At 41.3% G+C, this 24125-nt stretch overlaps 1 pseudogene; it reads left to right on the top strand.

Moving 5' to 3' along the window:
- The first annotated feature begins 15495 nt into the window (after positions 1-15495).
- On the top strand, positions 15496-16348 carry LOC142449075 (14-3-3 protein sigma-like; annotated as a pseudogene).
- Positions 16349-24125: the final 7777 nt, after the last annotated feature.

Raw genomic sequence — 24125 nt, 5'->3', positions numbered from 1 at the left:
CTTAGAAACCCACAGGAGCCATTCTGTGCTGTCCTAAAGGGTCCCTATGAGTCCTCATTCATAGTGAGTTTGGTTCTTTTGTTTTGGATTGTTCCAGCGACCCCCAGGGGGTATTAGGGAGCACAGGGTTTATTGAGGCCCTTACTTCATTATTGGCTGTGTGAGACAAAGGTAGATTCAAAGGACCAGAAAAGCAGGGTAAAAGAGAATCATACTTTTACAAAATCTGAATGTGTGCAGACCTAGTTAAGCCATCATTACAACCAACCACAACTAAAAAACAAACAAAACAAACATATAGCTGTAACTACCTTATATGCCCAAATATCTCACTACTTAGTAAGCGATATAATTTGTTCAGGCTGGATAATTAGAATGAGGAATGGCATGGGAAGAGCAAGTTGGGGTTTATATCACCTTTACTTTTGATAAGGGGAGACTGAGCATTACCAGCTGGAGAGGCTGGGAGCTCTGGGTTCAGAAATATGTTTCTAAACTTGAACATCTGCCCCATATTTTTCTTTGCCTCTCTCCTCCATAGATAAATAGTAATAGTTAGACTAATTCCACTTGTCATATGAGAAAGACGGGGTCTTGTTCATTGTTGAACCCTCAATATCTGCACCCGTACCAGGGGTTAAAAAGTCTTAACTTCCTCAGAGCAGCTGGTGGTTTTGAACTGCTTGCCCTGTGGTTTCGGTCTAACCTGTAATGTACTGTGCCACCAGAACGCCTTTAGAGACAACTTACTTGGCCCTTACATATACCCACATCTCAAGTTTACAAAGTGTTTTCACCAATGTCCTCTGACTCAAGACTGACTCGGTTCATTTTGTCACATTTTAAATGAGACAAAGACCCAGAGGAGTCCAGATGTTTGTCTGAGATCACACAGCGTACAGCAGGGCCTGGAACTCAAGAATTCATTTCTCGGGTAACCATAGTGAGAAAAGATTTATAGCAAATTATCATCATTTTGGAATTGGACAAACTGCCCACCCTTGAATCCCCTTCCAACCTCAAACATAAAAAATACAGTCAGTGTGACCCTGAACCCCCCCAAAATTATTTATAAATTGTTCATAATTTCTCTGTATTGATCCTCAAAACAACCAATAAAATACCAGTTACATACACACACAAAAAGACCCAACCACACCAAACATTTTGTAATTGGAATAATAGAATCTTGTTGGAAGTAGCCTTGTACATAACCATTCAAAATTATTCCCACAAAAAAATTCCCTCATTTTAACTTTATGTTTTAAAGTAGTTTTATTGATATAAAATTCATATATCATACACTCCCATAGTTGGTGCTTTTAAAACCCTCGTTTTTGAAAGCAAGAAAGATTTTGAGAATTTATATAAGATGTGTCAGAAGTTCCAGTTCCACATCCAGTTTAAGAAACACACTGAAGCTGGCTCATCCATTGTTGCCTTTAAGCCAGTGGTTCTCAACCTTCCTATTGCTGCAACCCTTTAATACAGTTCCTCATGTGGTGGTGACCTCCAACCATAGAATTATATTCGCTGCTACTCATAGCTGTCGTTTTGCTACTGTTATGCTTCAAGCGACTCCTGTTTAAGGGTTTGACTCCCACAGGAGTCGAGACCCACAGGTTGAGAACTGCTGCTTTAATCTGTCTGCAGATTTCACTCTTAAGCTTGACATTGAACTTGAGGGAAAGGAGACCAAAGCTGCACTGTGCTTTGGCTCCGGCCTCAAAAGCTGGTTCCCTTTTTGACTAGAGCCTGGTCCTCATTGAAGGACTCAAGGTTTCTCTGCTATTCCTTTTTCCTTCTTTCTCGCATACCTTGCAAGGGATGGGCGTTAGGAGTTCTGGAAGAAGCACAAAGCCAAAGCTCCCTACTCCCTCCCTGAGATCCAGTGTTGATAAAAGTCTCTGAGTATAGAGGTTAATAAAAATAATCCACTATTTATGTGTTAGGCCCTGCCCTAAAGCTATTTACAACTGAGTCTAGTTTTTATTTGTCTCTCTGGTTTTTATAGCTACCTAGTATAAAGGTTGTTGCTCCTGCCTCCCTAGCCCCTTCCCAAGGTAACTGAGAGTTAGCATTACACGGAGTCTAGCAGAATCTTGCCATTTGTGCAGCAGGAATGACTTTACCAGGTCCGTAGAGAAAAGGAGGAGCCCTGGTGGAGTACTGGTTACTCACTGGGCTGTGATCCTCAAGGTCAGCAGTTTGGAACCACCAGTTGCTCCATGGAGAAAGAGGGGCTTTCTACCCCTATCAAGAGTTAGAAATTCTCAGAAGCTCACAGGGGCAGTTCTGTCCTGCCCTATAGGGTCACTATGAGTCGGCAGCACCTCCAATGGCAATGAGTTTTTTTGAGTAGCGAAGATATGAGGTGCCATAGATTTGATTAACCATTTGCATGGTTACTCTTTTATGTATGTACTTACCTATTTGCCAGTCAGTAAACTCACAACAACTATTCTTTTCAGTGGAGTCTCTGAGGGGGCAAATGGTTAATGTGCTCAGCTGTTATCTGAAAGGTGTGAGGTTCAAGGGTCAAGACCACTTGGAGTCTCCTTAGAAGAAAGGCCTGGTCTTCGGCTTCCTGAAAGATCAGCTGTGGAAAACCCTGTGGAGCTGGGTCTACTCTGACACACGCGGTTGTCCCCAGGAGTCAGAGCTGTTCTTTATTAGCAGGGAAGATAGGTCCCATTGGTGGGGCTTGCGTGTCACTCTTCCTAAAATGACCTTCTACATTCTGTTTTCTTAGTTACAACTGGTCAAGAAGAAGATCACAAACAAAGCTTACCAGTGATCAGGGAAATCGCACTAGAGACAATTAGAGCCGTGGAACAAATAACATTATAGAGACTTGATAGTATTTTAGGCTGGCGAGGGTGTGATGTAATTAGTACCCATGCACTGCTGCTACGCCTTTTAGGACGCTGTCTATGGCCTATTAAAATGAAAAATAACCGAGATCATCATTACTGATTTTACTTTAGTTGATGTGTTTTTCAGAAATTAAAGCTTCAGTTTGTACAGATGTATATGTTCAGAGGCATCTGTTACAACTTGATTTGTGATATATAAAACCTAAAACAGGTCAAATGCCTATTAGAAAGTGTTAAATTAGTTTTCATTTGCCATATGGACTGTATCTTGCGGTTATTCTAAAAGGATGAGTTAGGATTGCATGGGTGTGTGGGGGCACTATCATGATTCATTCATAAGCGATCTAAAAATTATACAGGTATATTCCATTGCATTTTTACTTTTGGGAAAAGCAAGGGAATCTTTGTTGTGTGTTTATATATGATTGTATGAGTATGAAGAAGGAAGTGGAAGGATACACCTTAGCTACTAAAATGTTACCTCAGGGCTTAGAATTGGAATGGGGAAGGAGATATTAACATGTCTATATTGTTTGACTTCTCACAAGGAGGATATATTGATAATGGCAATTAAAAAATTAAGTGAAAGACTTGAAAGAATGAGATTGAGAACTGGACAAGTAGATTATAAACTGATTCTGTCACCCAATGGTTGCGAGGTTTGATAAGTCACTTAGCCTCAGTCCTTCTTGGTAAAAATGTTTACATTGTACACCCACAGCTGTGAGTCCATGCCTCTCTCGTGACGCTTGAGTCAAAGTAATATGAAGTGAGTTGCATGTAGCACATAAGCAGTTTGGAGTAAACTGTTAAACACGGAATGCATTGAATATGTTACTTGTGTGTGTTGAGATGGCGTTGACCCTCCAAAGTTGGGGACTGTTGTCTTTCTTGAGGGGAAATTACCCAGGAGATAATCTCCATTTCGCTCTGCAGTTCGAATTCTCCATTTGTCCCATTTTAGAGACAAAATAAGAACAACATACATCCTGGTACTTCAGTTATTAATAGCCAAATAGGAAGGAAAAGAGGTTCTTAGCCAGTCATTTATTCTTATTTTAGACCCAAAAAAAGCCTTTTCAGTCATAGCACATTAATAAGAAGGCAACTGAGTACAGCCAGGAGAAGCGAGGGCCTGATCTGAGCCCCTGAGAAAGTGGAAGACTTTTCAGTGAAACCCAAACTCAGGAAACCAGATGGATGGTGTGAGGCCGGGCCCTCTTTCACCAGGAGTAACGGATCTTCATAATGATGTTGCTGAGTAATCAAGGACACATTAATTTATACTCCGTATTCTCTTGTCCTACTCATAATGACCCTATCGGGTTGCAAAGACTAAATCTTTATAGGAGCAGAGTTCTTTCTCTCAAAGTTGCTAATGGGTTTGCACCACCAACCTTGCAGTTAGCAGCTTGATACTTAACCCACAGCTCTACCAACACTCCTTATATAGTCTATTTGAGGCCCTTAATTAAAGTGTGATGTAATCTAGAGGTATTTCCACTAGCAGTGATTAAACTCTCAGTTTTGCTGCTTAGTAAGTTTTGTTCTACATAAGTACCAGAAGCTAACAGTGGTCTTTATCCCAAGTCAGAAAAATAAGCTTTGCAGACACAATGTATTGGCCATAATCTGTAGTACTTGAATATCATTGTGAAGATGTTGACGTTTTTATGATTTCAGCTTTATCCAAGTGTTTCCCAAAGTGGGTGGTACTGCCCCTTGGGGATGCTGGAAAGATTCAAGGGGGCTTTAAAAGCAGGTGCCCTTCATCCTCACTGCTCTGGAATCAATTCTGAATCAGAATGACCCTGAAGGACAGAGTAGAACTGCCTCTGTGGCTGAGAGAGCCAGAATTAACTCGCTGGCAGTGAACCACATACACTCTCTCTTGCTCCAGGATTATAGGCCATAGTACAGAAGTATTTAATTATCAGGGGTCTGTTAAGCAATCTTTTTTTTTTTTTTCTGAAAAGGGGGTGGTTAAACTCTTTCAGTTTTGCTACTTAGAAAGTAAGTTTTGTTCTACATAAGTAGCAGAGTGTAACAGTGGTCTTTATCCCTTGAGGGAAAGATTAAGTAGTAAGATTAAGAGGGGAGTTGATACCAAGGGCTTAAGTAGAAAGAAAATGTTTTGAAAATGATGATGGCAACATATGTACTTGACAATGTGCTTGACACAATGTATGTACGTATGGATTGTGATAAGAGCTGTATGAGCCCCCAATAAAATGAAGACAAAGCAAGTGCATAAGCAAATGTGGTAAAGAAAGCTGCTCGTGCCCACCTATCAAAAGATATGGTGTCTGGGGTCTTAAAGTCTTGAAGATAAACAAGCGGCCATCTAGCTGAGAAGCAACAAAGCCCACATGGAAGAAGCACACCAGCCTGTGTGATCACAAGGTGTCGATAGGATCAGGTATCAGGCACCAAAGAACAAAAAAACATATTGTGAAATAGGGGGAGTGCGGAGTGGAGACCCAAAGCCCTTCTGTAGGCAACTAGACATCTCTCCTTTCAGGAGAGATGAGTCAGGGTGCAGTATAGTAACGATGAAACATACATCTTCTCTCTAGTTCTTTAATGCTTCCTCCCTCCCACTATCAAGATTCCAATTCTACCTTACAAATCCGGCTAGACCAGAGGCAGTACACTGGTACAGGTAATAGCTGGGCACATGGAATCCAGGACAGATAATCCCTTCAGGACCAATAATGAGAGTAGTGATACCAGGAGGGTAAGGGAAGGTTGGGGAGAAAGAGGGAACTGATCACAAGATCTATATATAAACCCTTCCCTGGGGGATGGACAACAGAAAAGTGGGTGAAGGAAGACATCGGACAGTGTAAGACATGACAAAATAATAATAATGATTTATAAATTATCAAGGGTTCGGGCAGGACAGTGGGGGAGATAGGGGAGAAAAGTGAGGAGCTAATACCAAGGGCTCAAGTAGAAAGCAGATGTTTTGAAAATTATGATGGCAACAAATGTACAAATCTGCTTGACAATGGATGTATGTGTGGATTGTGATAAGAGTTGTATGAGCCCCCACATGATTTAAAAATTATTTAAATTTAAGATTTAAAAATGATTTAAATTTAATAAAGGTTTTAAATACTGGGGAATAAAAGAAATAAAAAGTTAATTTATCTTTAAAAAAGAAGAAAAGGGTATATGCTAGATAAGTTTGAGAATTTGTGATTTATATTTTTAGCTGATCAATTTTGACATAGCATGATCTTGCTAGCAATATGAAATCTTTTAAAAATCTTAGTAAATTCAGTTTCAAACATCACTGGAAACCCAAGTCAATCATTTAAAAATTTAATTTGGAAATGATTATTGTTGTTAGTGCTGTTGAGTTGATTCTAACGGAAGAAACACTGTCTAGTCCTACACTATCCTCACAATTGTTCTGTTTTAGCGCATTGTTGAAGCCGCTGTGTCTGTCCATCTCTCTGTCGGTCTTCTGTTTTGTGCTGACTCTCAGCTTGACCAAGCATGATGTTCTTTTTCAGGGACTGGTCTCTCCTGATAAAATGCTCAAAGTATGTGAGAAGTCTTGCTTCTAAGGAGCATTCTAGTTGTTCTTCTTTTAAGATTGATTTAAAAAAGTCATTTTGAGGGCTCTTACAAATCTTATTACAATTCATCATTCAGTGGTATTAAGCACACTTCTGTATATGTTGCCATCAACCTGTCCAAAACAATTTTTCTCTACTTGAGCCCTTGGCATCAACTCCTCTGTTTTCCCCACCCTCCCACCCTTGTGAAACCTTGATCAATTATATGTTGTTATTGGTTTTTCCTGTCTTACTCTGTCTGTTGTCTCCCTTCACCCACCTTTCTGTTATTCGTCCCCCTAGTGGGAGCTCTATACCAACCTTGTGATGGGTTCCCCCTTTCTCCCTACCATCCTGTTTCTCTCTTGATATCACTACTCCCACTACTGTACCTGAGGGTTTTATCTGTCCTAAATTCCATGTGTTGAGAACTCATCTGCACCAATGTGTGTTCTTCGGTTTAGCTGGATTTGGAAGGTAGAAGTGAGTCATGGTAGTGTGGGGGAATTATTCGGGAAGTAGAGGAATGGTGTGTGTTTCCTTGGTGCTGTACTGCACCCTGGTTGAATCATTCCTTTCTTCTGACCCTTCTGTGGGGGGATGTTCAGTTGTCTATAGCTGGGCTTTGGGTCTCCATTCCAACCCCACTGATTCACATCGTTATAATTGTTTTGGATCTTTTGATACCTGATCCTGTCTACACTGCATGATCACACAGGCTGGTGTGCTTCTTCCATGTGGGCTTATTTGCTTCCCTGTTAGAGGCTGCTTGTTTAGCTTCAAGTCTTTAAGACCCCAGATGCTACATCTCACCATATTTGCGTATGCACTTATTTTGTCTTCAGTGATCATGTCAGGAAGGTATCAGAGTGCCAGGTTGTTAGAACAAAGTGTTCTTGTATTAAGGATGGCCTTTGTGGTAGTAATATATTCTGGTGTCTGTTTGAGAGGATTACCAATGAAGGGGTGGAGTCTGACCTGTCAATCAAGATACAACCAATGAGGCCTCTGTGTGGGCATGACCTTCTGAGAATTCTGGGAACATCTATTTTTCCTCCTTATTCTGTGCCCTCCCTTGGAGACTCTCTACTGATGAGGCTGACTTCCTGCGAGACATCCCTGAGGAGAAGCCACATGGACCTACCCTGATGCAGCCCTGAGAGCTGGAGGAACCACATAGAGACCCCTGCCAGCGCTGAGATGCTTCTACCGCCACTGACTTTGCACCCACTGGCCTGTGATCTTCCTGCATTCAGCGTCACTGCATGTGTTTCGTGACTCTGCAGAGGACTTCATAGATTGGTATTGAACATACAGGCTAATATAGGACTTAAGGACTTGATCTGGACTAGGCTGGGATGTTTTCTCAATCTTCAATTGCTCTTATATATAAACCTCTATCTTATACACATGTGAGCGTGTATGGATTTATTTCTCTCTTCTACCCAGACCAACACAGCTTGTATCCCTTTCATTATAAATTAATATATTTACATATATACATGCCCATAGCTATAACTCTATAAATATCTTTTGCCTCCTACTTCTTTCCTCATTTCCTTTCACCTTCCTCCTGTCCCACTATCATGTTCACCCTCCATTCGGCTCTCAGTAATTCCTCATGATCGATATTTTTGTTCTTCTAGCAATCCATATAACTATCAATATTCTTTGCCAATATAATAATTAAAATGATTATTTATACTTTATATTTCACCATTTTTCCTCTTAATTAAAAAAAATTGTTGTAGGATTTAATCCAGGAAACCACCTTGCATTTAATTATCCTATCTCTTTAGTTTCCTCTGGTCTATGGCAGCTTTTCCGTCTTTCTGCTTTTTGTGACCTGGGAAATTTTGAGGAGTACTGTCAGGTGGAGAGCCCTGGCGCTGTAGTGGTTACACATTGGGTTACTAACTACAGGGTCAGCAGTTCAAACTGCCAGCCACTCTGTGGGAGGAAATGAGAATTTCTACTCCTCTAAAGAGTTACAGCCTTGGAAACCCACAGGGCAGTTCTACTCTGACCTCGGGAGTCATTATGAGTTGGAATTGAGTCAATGGCAGTAAGTTTAGATTTGGTTGGTCAGATAAAAAGGACCTCTGGTGGCAATGTGGTTGAATTGCTTGGTTGCTAACCATAAGGTTGGTGGTTCAAACCTGTCAACCACTCCCACTCACTCATTGCCATTGAATCAATGCTGACTCATAGTGGGTTTCCGAGATCGCAACTGTTTACAGGAACAGAAAGCCCATTCTTTCTCCAGAGCAGCTGCTGTTGGGTTTGAACTGCAACCATGGTGATTGCAGCCCAACTCTTAATCACTTTACCACCAGGGCTCTGTCAGCCACTAGGTGGGAGGAGAAAAAACCCTGGGGATCTACTTCCATAAAGATTATAGCCTAGGACACCTTGTGAGACAGTTCTACTCCGTCACGATGAGTCAGAATTTGTTCAACAGCGCACAACAACAACAACTGCTCAGGTCGTTTGAAGATTGTCCCTCAAGTTAGTCTGCTTTTCCCATATGATTAATTTGTAGTTATGCATCACATCCATATCAAACACTTAGGTTGACTTAGCATCATTCCGAGTCTCAACTATGTTAATGGAATTTAAGGTGGAACTTTTCCAGGGAGTTCTTTGATTTCAAGGACCTTGTTACTTTCTGCAAGCATACAGGTGTTTTTGTTTTATGTGCTTTTCTTTGTTCTTTGTGGAACATAAAATTCCATTTTTGGTCTCACAAGAGGCTCAGGAAGGAGCGTATGTCATAGGTAACTAATTATTCTTCCTGGCCAGCTTGCCTGCTGTGAACTCACTCACATCTTGCTCTGAAGTCAGTTATTGACCAATTGGGTAATCTCTCTGACCACCCATCTTTTGTTTGCATAGCACAGCTCACGTGAATTATTTGTACTCCTAAGAAACTTGGAGGTCCTGTGTTCTGCCAGCTTTATCTAATGTGGCCTGTAGCAATGGCACACCCAAGGACCTTCAGCCTCAAAGCCTGTGTACGGATGCTCTCTTATCAGCAGTTGGCATGGTCTTCCCTGCATGGAGCTTGTGAACAGAGCGGTTTCATCAGCATTGCCAATTCGTTTAAGACTAGACTGTCCATTAGATGTCATTTTAGCAAAGTCATCAGTATGATTTCCTGCTCAGTAAGAGCCTTTTCCAGTCGAGTGGAATATACATTCCCACCTTCAAGGTTCAGTTCTTCATAACATATTCTAGATATATTCTAATTACACAGCCCCCCTTTTTTTTTTCAGACCGTGCAACTGACACACGAGTAAGATCTCCCAATTTTGTCCTAGCAGATGTGTTCTTATTTTAATTAATTCTTGTTGGCCATAGGTGTGAATGGCAATAGCATTTGCTTGTAGGATACTGTTTCCATTTCATGACCTGCCTCACAGACACCTCCGGATCAAGCTTCTGTAACCGTTTCACTGTGTGCTGTTGCCAATGGCGGATGCTGCTTTTCTTCCAGTTAGCCTCTCGCTGCATCATCTATAAAGCTATCTTTAATCTTTTTGGATGTTTGCACCCATGCTGGAAAACTCTTCTTCATTTCCCTTCTTTGACAACCCCCCCATTGTACATCAATTCTGCCTTCACAGTCTTCCCAACATCCTGCCTTTCCAACCCATTCCCTACGTCTGGCCTTTGGAAATCAACAATTGTTGATCAACAAATAAAATTTGTTTTTTCCTTTTTTCCTAACTTTTGAATGGAAACTAGTTAAGTTCTAAATTTAATTTTTGAAATTTGGTGTTTACATCCCCAACCACTCAATACATCTTGAATCTTAAAAAACAAAATAAAAACCAAAATGTTAAGTTTTATTGACATGTTATTTACATGCCATATAAGTCAATGGTTTAAACATTTTAACATTATATAGTCATCAGTGTGATTTGTTTTAGAATATTTTCTTCATTTTCCTGTTCATTATTATTAGCTCCCATTTCTCCCCAGCCTCCCCTGTGATAACCTACACCTTGAATCTTAAAATAAGTTATAAAAAAGTGACACCAAGCCTTTTTTTTTTTTTTTGCTTTACCCCGAGACGAACAGATGTTATTCCCTAAAGGGTCCAATTCAGTGCCCTCCAAATGAGCAGTTTGGGGACAGAGAAAAGGCTTCTTTAGGAGAGGGGGCTGTGAGACTGTTGAAGAGATGGAGGCCTTTGGAAGGTTGACCTGGGTTGAAGCAGAGTCACTAAAAAGAACAGCAGGGGTCTTTTCTGAAGTCAGCATCTGGTTTGCAGTAGTGGCAGTAACACCAGTCTCCTTTGTTGTAGGACAGGAACAAGAAGGTGACCATCAAATAGATGCATTTCAGCACATTCCAACTGTTCTTCTTTGGAAGAACTTTAATGGGATGCTTGGTCACTTGGGGCTTCCCTTTTTAAGTTTTCTTCTTTTATTCATTGGGAGGAACACATATATCAAATCATTCTACATGGCGTCTTCAAGGATGCGATCTCTCAGAAGCAGACCACCAACACTGTCTTCTAAGGCACTTCTGGGTGGGCATGAATCTTCCAACTTCTGACTAGGTGTCCAGCACCTAACCAGAGGCTCTTGCAAGTGAAGTTTACATTTTGTTCTTTTTAAGGAGGAAGTATGTCCCTTTTTTATTTTAGGACGATCTCCTCAAATCTATCCTTTCAAATACATGTTTCTAGCTCAACGTGAACTTGAAAATATGTCATCACCACACTAGATATGCCAATTTAATTCTTTGAATAGCATAATTCAAAATGGCAGTTACTTTATTTTTTAATTTGACTGTACCCTGCAGTGATTAATTATTATTACTTTTTGTCACATGTCAAACACTGTAGGCTCCATTCAGTTGGTGCAATCACTATGATTTGCTCTGTCATTTTCAGAGAGGCCAGAAATTCTTTTTTTTTTAAATCATTTTATTGAGGGCTCATTCAACTCATCACAATCCATACATACATACATTGTGTCAAGCACATTTATATATATGTTGCCATCATCATTCTCAAGCATTTTCTTTCTACTTGAGCCCTTGGTATCAGCTCATTTCCCCCCACCCCCATCCTCCTTCCCTCATAAACCCTTGATACTTTATAAATTGTTACTATTTTTTCATGTCTTACAATGACCAATGTCTCCCTTCACCCACTTTTCTTTTGTCTTCCCCCCCCCACCTTCCCCTTACCGTCCTTGTATCACTACCCATATTGGTCCTGAGGGGTTTATCTGTCCTGGATTCAATGTGTTTCAAGCTCTTATCTGTACCAGTGTACATGCTCTGGTCTAGCCGGATGTGTAAGGTAGAATTGGGTCATGATATTTGTGGGTGTGGAGGAAGTATTAAAGAACTAGAGGAAAGTTGTGTTTCATCGTTGTTATACTGCACCCTGACTTGTCTCTTCCTTGTGACCCTTCTGTAAGGGGATGTCCAATTGTCCAACAGATGGACTTTGGGTCTGCACTATGTACTCCCCCTCATTCACACTGATAAGATTTTTTATTCTGAGTCTTTGATGCCTGATACCTGATCCCATTGACACCTCATGATCACATGGGCTGGTGTGCTTCTTCCATGTGGACTCTGTTGCTTCTCAGCTAGATGGTGAAGCTAGAACTTCTTAACCTTAAATCTACTCAACTGTTTTGGGCTCCTCTTAATCATCTGGACTGAGATGTAAATCCTGTAAGAAGACATTCAGTCAGTGTCTTCCTAGTTTACACTGGCACCCCCTGGTGGCACTTCACAATAATAACCGTCTATTAACCCCTTACAGAAGGGTTGTGGGGAGGAGACAGCCAGTCAGGGTGCACTGTAGCAGTTATGAAACATACGACTTTCCTCTAGTTCCTAAATGCTTCCAAACCCCTCCCCCACCACTATCATGATCCCAATTCTACCTTACCAATCTGACTAGACCAGAGGATGTACACTGGTACAGATAGGAACTGGAAACATAGGGAATCAGGACAGATGATCCCTTCAGGACCAGTGCAGAGAGTGGCAATACCGGGAGGGTGGGGTGGAAAGGGGGATCTGATTACAAAGATCTACATATAACCTCCTCCCTGGGGGGTGGACAACACAAAAGGGGGTGAAGGGAGTGGGTAAGATATGACAAAATAATAATAATTTATAAATTATCAAGGGTTCATGAGGGAGGGGTGGGGGGGCAAAAATGAGCTGATAAGGGCTCAAGTAGAAAGCAAATGTTTTAGAATGATGATGACAACAAATGTACAAATATGCTTGGCACATTAGGTGTATGAATGGATTGTGATAAGTTGTACAAGCTCCCAATAAAATGATTTTTAAAAATAGTAACCGTCTACTATGAACCAGCACTGACCCTCTGTTTGGTCCTGAGTAACCACACAGCAAATGTGTTAGTCTGGGTAGACTAGAGAAACAAAGTCATAAACATATGTATATAAGGGAGAGGTTTATATACAAAAGGAATTGAACATTGAGAAAACATCCCAGTCCAGTCCAAGGCCATAACTCTGACATTAGCTTACATGTCCAATACCAATCCATAAAATCCTCTTCAGACTCATGAAACACATGCAATGAAGCCAAATGCAGGACCATCACAAGCCAGTGAGTAGAAAGTCCTTGGGTCCAGTGGCGTTGCAAGCAACTCAGCAGTGGCAGTGGTCTCTGTGGCTTCTCTGGCTTGAGAGATCTGGGTGCAGCTACATGGTTTTTCTTCTGCAATGTCTCCCAGGGAGTAGCAGAGATAGAAGTGTCTTCCGCCTCCCAGGAGGAAGTCCCGGATTTCCCAGAATTCTCAGGAGAAGGCCATGCCCACACAAGTCTCATTGGCTATCTCCAGATTGACAGCCTAGACTCCAACCATACACTCTTTGATCCTTAAATTGACACCAGATTAGGTGACTGCCACAGCAGGTGAGCTTGGATATCCTCCTTATGGTCAATCGGAAAGGTTAAGGAGTTCAGGTGGTCAGAGCTCCGTTTCATCTGAACGCATTATCCACAAGCAACAATGAAAACCAATTAATTCTAAAACCTAGCAGGTAAAAGTTGAGGAATCAGGATCAAAATATTGGAAACAAAGTTTCTAAATAAAGGGGCTGGCTCTGGAAGGATTGACGGGTATGCCTGCATGCATGTATCTATGGATGTCTCTATTTCACATAGAACTTCCTGTAACCGCATTCACTGTGGTAGGCCACATGTCATGTTAAAATTAAGAGGATGTAGTATCCATATGAAAATTTAAAGGGGGGGGGTTGAGTGTGGTTGCTTTGGGTGACAGTTTGATAGGTTATGCACTGTATGAAAAGAATGATCCTAGTTGAACTCAAAGTGGAGTTTGTGATCACAGATTACAAACTCCTAACCAGCGGCCCCTGGTTGGGGTTATTTTATAGTGAGGTGGTACCATGTAGCAAGTTCAAGTGTAATTTTCAAAATACAAGCTGTGTGACCTAGCTTAGGGAAAGTCTCAAGCTCTTTGGTGACCAGCCTGTATTGTAAGGTGACATGGTCCTGCTTTCTACTTCCCAGGATTGTCTTAAGGGAGAGAGAATGCAGGTTAACTTGCTTTGTACAGCTCAGTGTTTACAGACATTAGGTAAATGGGTGTAATCCTTTTACTTCCTTTTTTTTTACTTCTTTAAGAAAAATTTAAGCTTCAGTTTTCTATTAAGTATTTTTTGTTAGTGCTGTTAAATTATCTAGTCAAAAATAATGCGTTCCAAAGTTGCTTAAATTCCCCCAGCTGAAAGGTTCCATTGCCCCCATACTTCTAGTGTTGGAGCTGCTTCAGTGATTACCTGATGCAGGGCTCGTCCAAACAAGGGATGCTTCAAGCTAGAGGTGTCATCCACGCAAGAATGAGGCCTCTTAATATGCAAAGCACTGGGAATGTTGAATGAAGCTGAGATCTAGGTCCTGAGGCCTCCAAGTGCACTCTGTAAGGTACAATGGGCGTGTGGAGAAGGAAAAGGAACTTTTACTGCATTTCATTGGTCTTAAATATTACATATTGTAAGAAATTTATTTTATGTACCACTAAGAAAAAATACTGTGGTGGCCTGTGTGTTGCTGTGATGGTCATCCAAAGTGTACAGGTTTTAAGGCAGCTTCCAGACTAAGGACAAATATGAAGGAATAATTGGCTTTTCACGTTGGAGGAAGTAGCTGTTGAAAACCTGTGTAAAACATCAAAATACTGTCAGATATTGCAGGCCTAATGAACATTGTCAAGTATGGATGATGTCAAGAAGATGAGCCCCTTAGGGCAGACAGCACTCAAAATATGACTGAGGTATAGCTGCCTTCTCATGGTAGATGACCATAGTGATGTATATACAGTAAAGCTGTAAGAGTAAAGCCTTCAGGACCTTTATTTTCTGATGATAATGAGAAAAAAATCTGCAAAAATAATAATCAGAACTTGGAATATATACAAAGAAGTAAGAGTACAGGAAAATTGAAAGTTGTCAAAATGAAATGGAATGTATAAAGATTGATGTACTAGGCTTTGATGAGCTGAAATTAATTGACATCCATCTTGAATCAGAAAATCATAGTTTACTGTACTGGGAATGACACAATCATTGTCAAAAAGGACATTTCAAGATCTGTCTTGAATACGGTATTGTCTGTGGTAGGATTATATCTATCTGAATCCAAGGAAAGTCAATCAATGCAACAGTTAATCAGATTTATGTACCATCTACCAAACCTGAAGAAATTGATGAATTTTATCAGTGTCTTTGGTTGAAAATTGATCAAACATGGAATCAAGATGAATAATTATTATAAATTGGAATGAAAAAAGTTAGAGGAAGAAAGGAATAATAGTTGGAAATACAGTTTTGGTGTTACAAACAAAGCCAGAGATTGAATGACAGACCAATGATTTGTTCATAGCAAATAGGTTTTTATTTTCAGCAACATAAAAGGCAACTGTATCCTAAGAGCCCCTAATAAAGTTATTAAAACACACACACACAATTGGTCTTGAAGAAGTCAGTTAGCTCGCTGCCTGCCTGTCTTTCCCTAGAGCCATGGAGAGAGCCAGCCTAATCCAGAAGGCCAAGTTGGCCGAGCACAACGAAGACATGGCCGCTGTCATGAAAGGTACTGCGGAGAAGGGGGAGGAGCTGTCCTGTGAGGAGCGCAACCTCTCAGTGGCCTACAGGAACGTGGTGGGTGGCCAGAGAGCTGCCTGGAGAGTCCTGTCCAGTACCGAGCAGAAGAGCAATGAGGTGGGGGCTGAAGAGAAGGACCCTGAGGTGTGAGAGTACCGACAAAAGGTGGAGACCGAGCTCTGGGGGGTGTGCGACACGGTGCTGGGCCTGCTGGACAGCCACCTCATGAAGGTGGCTGGTGACGCTGAGAACCATGTCTTTTACCTGAAGATGAAGGGTGACTACTACTGTTACCTCGCTGAGGTGGCCACCGGTGACGACAAGAAACGCACCATCGACTCGGCCCTGGGCAGCCTACCAGGAGGCCATGGAGACATCAGCAAGAAGGAAATGCCCCCCACCAACCCCATCCGCCTGGGCCTCGCCCAGAACTTCCGTCTTCCACTGTGAGATCGCCATCAACCCTGAGGAGGCCATCTCTCTGGCCAAGACCACGTTCGATGAGGCCATGGCCGACCTGCACACCCTCAGTGAGGACTCCTACAAGGACAGCACCCTCATCATGTGGCCTCTACGAGACAATCTGACCCTGTGGGTGGCCGACCATGCCGGGCAAGAAGCAGCAGAGGTACCCGGGAGACCCAGAGCTGAGCCACGCCTGCCCCCTGCCTGCCTGCCCTGCTCCTCTTCAGCCTTCTCTGTCCCCACCTCCGGCAGAGGACTGGCATGGGGTGAGAAGCCTGCCCTTCTCTCTGAATGCTCCAGATAGCTCCACTGAGAAGGACTGACACAACCAAGGCCACTGGGAGCCAGGTGCTGACTGCTGGTCACTCCAGCTGCCTTTGCTAGGGGTGGGATTTCCCTTCCTCCTGCCCCATCTTGTGCTAGGCCCCTTCCTCCCTCCTCCTGCTGTCCTTCTGCCAGTTGCCTCTAGAATCTTAGGAATCCAGGGATGTCACATCCTAGTGGCCTAGAGCTGGACTGTGACAGAGGATGGGATGGCCCTCTGTGTGTGTGTATGTGTATGTATGTGTGTGTGTGAGAGAGAGAGAGAGAAATACCAAGCATAGGAGAAAGAGCAAGCATGTTTTCTGGGATAGACCATGTTTCCTCTTGGTAATAAAGTTCTCCTATGACCTTCAAGAACACATACACACACGTCAACTATACACATGGACTTCTCTAGGTGGAATACACAAAAATCAAATCGACTATATCTGTGGGAAGAGACATGAAGCTCAAAATCAGCAGCCAAAACAAGGCCAGTGGTGACTGCAGAATGGTCCATCAATTGCTCATACATAAGTTCAGATTGAAGCTGAAGAAAAATTTTTTAAAAACATTTTATTAGGGGCTCATACAACTCTTATCACAATCCATACATATACATACATCAATTATATAAAGCACATCTGTACATTCTTTGCCCTAATCATTTTCTTTTTTTTTCTTTTCTTACATTTTATTAGGGGCTCATACAACTCTTATCACAATCTCCACTTATACATACATCAATTGTATAAAGCACATCCATGCAGTCTTTGCCCTAATCACTCTCAAAGCATTTGCTCTCCACTTAAGCCCTCTGCATCAGGTCCTCTTTTTTTTTTTCCCTCCCTCCCCGCTCCCCCCTCCCTCATGAGCCCTTGATAATCCACAGATTGTTATTTTGTCATATCTTGCCCTATCTGGAGTCTCCCTCCCCCCCTTCTCTGCCGTCCATCTCCCAGAGAGGAAGTCACATGTGGATCCTTTTAATCAGTTCCCCCTTTCCAACCCACTCTCCCAGCATCGCCCCTCACACCCCTGGTCCTGAAGGTATCGTCCACCCTGGATTCCCTGTGCCTCCAGCTCCCATATGCACCAGTGTACAATCTCTGCCCTATACAGTCCTGCAAGGTAGAATTCGGATCATGGTAGTTGGGGGAAGCATCCAGGATCTGGGGGAAAGCTGTGTTCTTCATCGGTACTATATTGCACCCTGACTGACCCGTCTCTCTTAAACCCCTCTGTGAGGAGATCTCAAGTGGTCGACACTTGGGCCTTGGGTCTCCACTCTGCACTTCCCCCTTCATTCACTATGGTGTGTGTGTGTGTGTGTGTGTATACCTTTTCTTTTTTGCATGATGCCTTATACCTGGTCCCTTTGGCACCTCGTGATCGCACAGGCTGGTGTGCTTCTTCCATGTGGGCTTTATTGCTTCTGAGCTAGATGGCCGCTTGTTCACCTTCATGCCTTTAAGACCCCAGACACTATCTCTTTCGATAGCCGCGTACCAGAAGCTGAAGAAAATTTTATAAAGTCCACGAGAGCCAAAATATGACCTTGAGGCCATCCCACCAAAATTTTGAGAACTTCACAAGAACAGATTTGATGCATGAAACACTAATGGCAGAAGAACTTATGAGCTGTGGGAAGACATCAAAAATATCATTCATAAAAATATATCGTTCATGAAGAAAGCAAAAGGTCATTAAAAAGACAAGAAAAAAAGATCAAAGTATATGCCTGTGTTAGGCAGGTTGACTAGAGAAACAAAACTAGTGACACTCATGTATGTGTAAGGAAGAACTTTATATCAAGCAGCTTTATATATATATCAGGAAAACATCCCAGCCTAGTCCAGATCAACTCCACAAGTTCGATACTAATCCATAAACCCCTCTTTAGACTCACATAGCCACGTGCAGTGATGCAAAATGCAGGAAGATCACAGGCCGCTGGATGCAAAGTCTTGTGCATCCAATGGTGGTGGCTACACCAAAGGGCTTACAGGTCTCAGCATGGCTTGCCAGCAGGAAGGTAACAGCCGAGAGAGGAGGTTCCCAGGACCCTCCTTATGAGGAGGCCACGCCCACAAGGAGGCACCATCAGCCTGTGACCTGATTGACAGGCTAGCCTCCACCCTCACACTTCAAGTTGACTGGAAATTAGGTTAACTGCCACAATGTTAGAAGACACTGTGAAACTTGATTTTAATCATAGAATAGCTAAGGCAAATGGAAGAAATTATTAAATCAAAGAGCAGAACAGAAAATTTCAAAGGGCACACAGTAAAATATGACAAAATATAATGAAAAACCTAGAGTTAGAAAACCAATAAGGAAAAATATGCTCAGCATATCTTAAAATGAAGGAACTCAAAAACTTCGATCCTTAAGTTGCAATCTTGAAAAATTCTGTGAGCAAAAATATTGAATGATGCAGGAAGCATCAAAAGAAGATGGAAAGAGTATACAGAATCACTGCACCAAAACCAGCCAGTTGACCGCCACTTCATGACCAAGAACCAATGGTACTGAAGAAGGAGTTCAAGCTGTGTTGCAAGCATTAGCCAAAAACAAGATTCCAGGAATTGATAAAATTACTCACTCAAATGTTTCAACAAGCTGATGAAGCACTGGAAGCACTTACTTAGCTGTGCCAGGCAATTTGAAAAACAGCTACTTGGCCATCTTACTGGAAGGGATCCATAGTGGTATTCATTCCAAAGAAAGGTGACTCAATAGAATGCTCAAATTTTAGAACAATATCAATAGCACAGGCAAACAAAATTTAGCTGATGATCATCCAACAAAGGTTGCAGCAGCACATTGACTGGGAATTGCCAGAGGTTCTGACCAGATTCAGAAGAGGATGGAGAGCAAGGAATATCATTGCTGCTGTCAGTTGAATCCTGACTGAGAGCAGAGAATGCCAGAAAGATGTGTAGTTGTGTTTTCTAATCCACAATAGTGTGTGTATGTATCCCAATCAAGGAATGCACATTGCTTCTGTAGAACAGCCAGTGACGACTTGATCTGCCACCAATCATCTTGTGACAATCCTTTGTTTACTTGTCCAATTTAAGTAGCCATTCGATTGTGAATCCTTTGAACATCGTTATAGCCTTATGCTGCTGAACATCCTCACCTGAATGGTTTGTTTTTAGTCTTTGTCTTATCTTTGACCTGTTTCAGACTTAGTAAATGGGTCTCTATAAATCATATTAGAAATTGGGGTTTCTTTTACCACCTACAAAGGTGTTAAAATAAAGGTACATCTCAAAAGTAATGAAACATAATTCTACAGTGAGGAGGGCAGTGAAGACAAGGAAACATGGTCACAACTGGGCTGCACTTCCAAGACAGATTTGCTCGTTCTTCTGACGGTGCGTGGTACATTCGGTGTTCTTTGCCCACACCATAATTCAGAGACCCCAGTTCTCTGCTCAGTTCTATCCTTACTCATTGTCCAGCTTTTACAACGCCTATCATGGAACTGAAAATGCCAAATACACCTGCTCTCAAAGTGACACCTTTCCTCTTTAACACTTGAAAGAAGTCTTTTCTTGCAATTTACCCAATACAATGACTTGTCTGATTTCTTTGTATTTTTAAAAACTTTTTGTTATGAATTGGGTGAAGGTTTACATTCTGCTTAATCACATTCATTACAATCCCCTTAGGGTAACATCATCCAATCCTACCTCCTCCTGGTTTCCTGTCTTTTATAACCTTTCTGAACTTTGTCCTTGCCACCCAATAATGAGTCCCAAATGGTCCATTCTTTTAAAGTCTGTTCACATCAACAATGTTATCATTCCCTCCATAGACCGGTCCATTGTTTGGCTAAAAATTGAACTAGAGTGGTGAGTTCAGTTCAGTAAAGCAGTGGTTCTCAACCTTCCTAATGCCATGATCCTTTAATATAGTTTCTCATGTTGTGGTGACCCCTCCAAACATAAAATTATTTTCATTGCTACTTACTTCATCACTCTAATTTTGCGACAGTTATGAATCAGGCGACCCCTGTGAAAGAGTGGTTCAACCCCTAAAAGGTTGAGAACCACTGAGTTGAATTGAAGGATGGCCAAGGGCTGCGGTGGCAGAGGTTCCATCCGTTTGTATGTGATCAGAAAACTTGCTTTCCTTTATGATTCTGAGTTTCACTCTACATCTCTGCAGATTTTCTATCCCTCTATCCAGGACTTTCTAAGGTGATTTCTTTCAGAGCAATTAGTAGTGGTGGCCAGGCACTATCTAGTTCTGATGTAGGACTGTAGAAACTGATATTTGTATGTCCAGTAAAGTGCTGTGGACTAATTATCTTTGATTTTCATCCCTCCTCTTTCTTGACAAGATCAGTATTTGTGCCATAGATTGTCACTCATGAGCTTTCAAATCCTAGTCATCAGTCATTCTAAACTGTTTAGTCCCCAGGCTCAACAACTCACTCTCTCAAGGAATTTTCCATGAAGTTTTGGGTTTTTTTAAATCATTTTATTAGGGGCTCATACAACTCTTTTTTTTTTAGGCCCCACCCCCACCCACCTCAAGCCTCGCTCATAAAACTCTTATCACAATCCATACATATATCAATTGTGTAAAGCACATTTGTACATTCATTGTCCTCCTCATTCTCAAAACATTTGCTCTCCACTTAAGCCCCTGGCATTAGGTCCTCATTTTTCCCGTTTCCCCACTCCCTCATGAACCCTTGATAATTTATATATTATTTTGCCATATCTTGCCCTGTCCGACATCTCCTTTCACCCACTTTTCTGTTGTCTGTCCACCAAGGAGGAGGTTAATGTAGATCCTTGTGATCGATTCCCCTTTTCCACTCCATGAAGTTTTTATAACCTTGCTTCTATGTGGCCGATCATCCTCCACATCAATGTATATAGTGGCAGCAAATGTAAAGACCCTGTACAAATATCCTTTGTCAAATGTGATTATTCCCATTTTCCCTCCCACGCACGCTCACCCTTTATGTCTATTTCTTTGTAGAGCACCATTATTGGAGGATTGCAGATATTACAATATTTACCTCTGTTGCCTTTAACTCTTGCACTAGTCCTGTGTTCTCCTCAACCACTATAATTCTTTGCTAGCGTCTCTCATTGTCTGCTACTCTCCACTCTAGTTCTTGAAGTCTACCTGACTGCCTCGCCATTTGGGAATTCTATAACTAAACTATTCCTTCTTTTGACTTTATAATTGTCTTCATTACAAATTGATGTCTCTGCTTTCCTATTTTCAGCCTGTATGTTTGTTTACTTGGGATATTTCTATATTGTGTTGACTTTTGGGTGGTAGTGTCATGTATGTTAGTACCAGGTTCTTTGCTGTTTTTGGTTCTCTGTCCAAAGAACTCTTTTTAGTATTTCTTGCAAGGTTGGTCAGGTTTTTACAAGTTCCTTCAATTTTGGTTTAATCTGGAAATGTCCTAACTTTACTGGCATATTTGGGGACAATTTTGCTGCATATATATGATTCTTGTTTGAGCTTTTTTTTTCTTCTAGAGATTCCTATATGTCATCTCATTGTTTTTTCACCTGATTGTTTTCTGCTGAGAAATCTGAGCTTAGTTTTATTGGCTGTCCTTTGTAGGTAACTTCAGTTTTTCCTGAGCTGCCCTCAGGATTCTTCCCTTGTCTTTGGTTTTAGAAAGTTTGATTACGGTATGGCATGGAGATTTTCTTTTGGAGTCTATCCTGTGTGAAGCTCATTCAGCTTCTTGAATGCATATGTTCCTATCATTCATGATGCCATGGAAGTTTTCTTACGCAACTTGACAACTTTTGTTTTTGATATCTCTTCATGTTCTGGAATTCCTGTCACACTTGAAGTTATTCTTCTTGATGATGTACTACTTAAATCTTAGGCTTATTTAGAAAATTTTCATTCTTTTTTCTGATTATTCCTCCAACAGATTAGAACTGAGAGATAAGTCCTCAGGCTCACTAGTTAGGCCTACCATTGATTTAACTCTACTCTTTTGATCTTTTAATGTGTTTCTTATTTTTGAACTCTTAGTATCAATCTTCTGGATTTTTATTTGTTGTTTTTGTCTGGTTTTAATTTTTTTTCTAAAAAATTTGTCAGTTCTTACAGTGTTTTCTTGAATTCTTCTAAAGTTTTTCCTGCATTTCCCTTGATATTTTCTATAGTTTTCTGAATCTTTCTTTCAATCTGTTGAAAGTACCTAAATATAATTCTTTTTACTTTCTTAATAGATTGTTCCAATGACTTTCTATCTGAGAAATATCTGCTGACTATATGAGCCACTTTTGTTGTCTTGGTGTGAACTGAAAAAGTCTGTATCTCTGAGACATTATGCTGCTATTGTATTTATGCTTCATTGATGATTGTATGTAGGTAGAGGAGGTGAGTGTCTGTAGAGTTCTGTTGGTGTAGCACAGTTGAGGGCAGGTTGGGCTGGTGCTGGTTGCTGTCTGTAGATGATCAGGTGGCATAGGAGTGGGTAGTTTCCCTGGCCAAGTAGGGCTACAGGAGCTACAGGTGTAGTTTCACTTTGTGGGCACAATTATTGTGTCCATTAGGTAGGACAAGAAAAATAAGATCAAAGCAAAATTACAATAATAAAAATATAAGCAGGGGAAAGCAGGCAAGCAACAAACAGCAAGAATAACTAAAAAAAAATGTTGTTTGGTGCTTTTGAATCCATTTTGACTCATAGTGACCCTATGTGTAACAAAATGAAACACTCCCCAGTCCAGCACCATTCTCAAATTGTTCTGATGTTTGAACCTATTGTCGCAGCCACCGTGTCAACCTATCTTGCTGAGGGTCTTCCTCTTTTTCTCTGCCCCTCCACTTTACCAAGCATGTCCAAGTGTGAGGGACTGGCCTCTCCTTACAACAGCCCTGGATGTTTAGTGGTTACACATTGGGCTACTAACCACAAGGTCAGCAGTTTGAAACCACCAGCCACTCCTTTAGGAGGAAGAGGAGGCTTTCTGTACCCAAACAATTACAGTCTGGAAACAGACAGTGGCAGTTCTACCCTGTTCTATTGGGTCATTATGATTTAGAACTGACTGGATGATAGTGAATAAAAAGAAAAAAATAGGGAAGGAAAATAAAATCTGGAGAGAGGAAAAATATAGTTATAAAAACGAGGCAAAGGAGAAAAGAATAATAAAATAAGAGAAAGGAAGAAAAAGGGAGAGAAAAATAAAAAAGAAAATATGAAATCAAAGCTGAGAAAGAAAGGATGAAAGAAACCACTTTCATGAATCTTGTTTCTTTGTTGTAGACCAGCGGTTCTCAACCTGTGGATCACGACCCCTTCATGAGCATGGTTAGGTCACCACCGAGGTGTTAGCAATGTAGCATTTCTAGCCCTACTCTAGACCTAATTAGATCAGTCTATTTTTCATAACCCCGCTCAGGTATGTAATTTGCATATTAATGTTTGATAAGCACTCGGATGGGGATCTGAAGATTGTGGAGCAAGGGAATTATATCAAGTGCCCATCCCAAAAGCCACCTGCATTTTCTTACTTGTACTTTTAGATCCCATGTAGCTATTGCCCTCGAGACATGGCCAAGCCATTCTGAGTCACCTTGTCAGTGGACTTAGCAAACATGAACTCTTTATTTATTTATTTTTTTAACATGAACTCTTTAGCAGCCATGCCAGAAACTTTAAGTTGTTGTAAGGACTTTCATGACCTTATTTCATCTTTGGGGTGATTCCTCCATCTGCTCCCATTTCATCTCAAACTCGGGGTTTCAGAGGTGATGAAAACTTGTCT

Source organism: Tenrec ecaudatus, chromosome 5 (assembly GCF_050624435.1).
Source record: "Tenrec ecaudatus isolate mTenEca1 chromosome 5, mTenEca1.hap1, whole genome shotgun sequence".
In the NCBI taxonomy this organism is placed as follows: Eukaryota; Metazoa; Chordata; class Mammalia; order Afrosoricida; family Tenrecidae; genus Tenrec; species Tenrec ecaudatus.
Note: the sequence above shows the minus strand (reverse complement) of the source record. Positions and strands in the feature narration are given on the sequence as shown.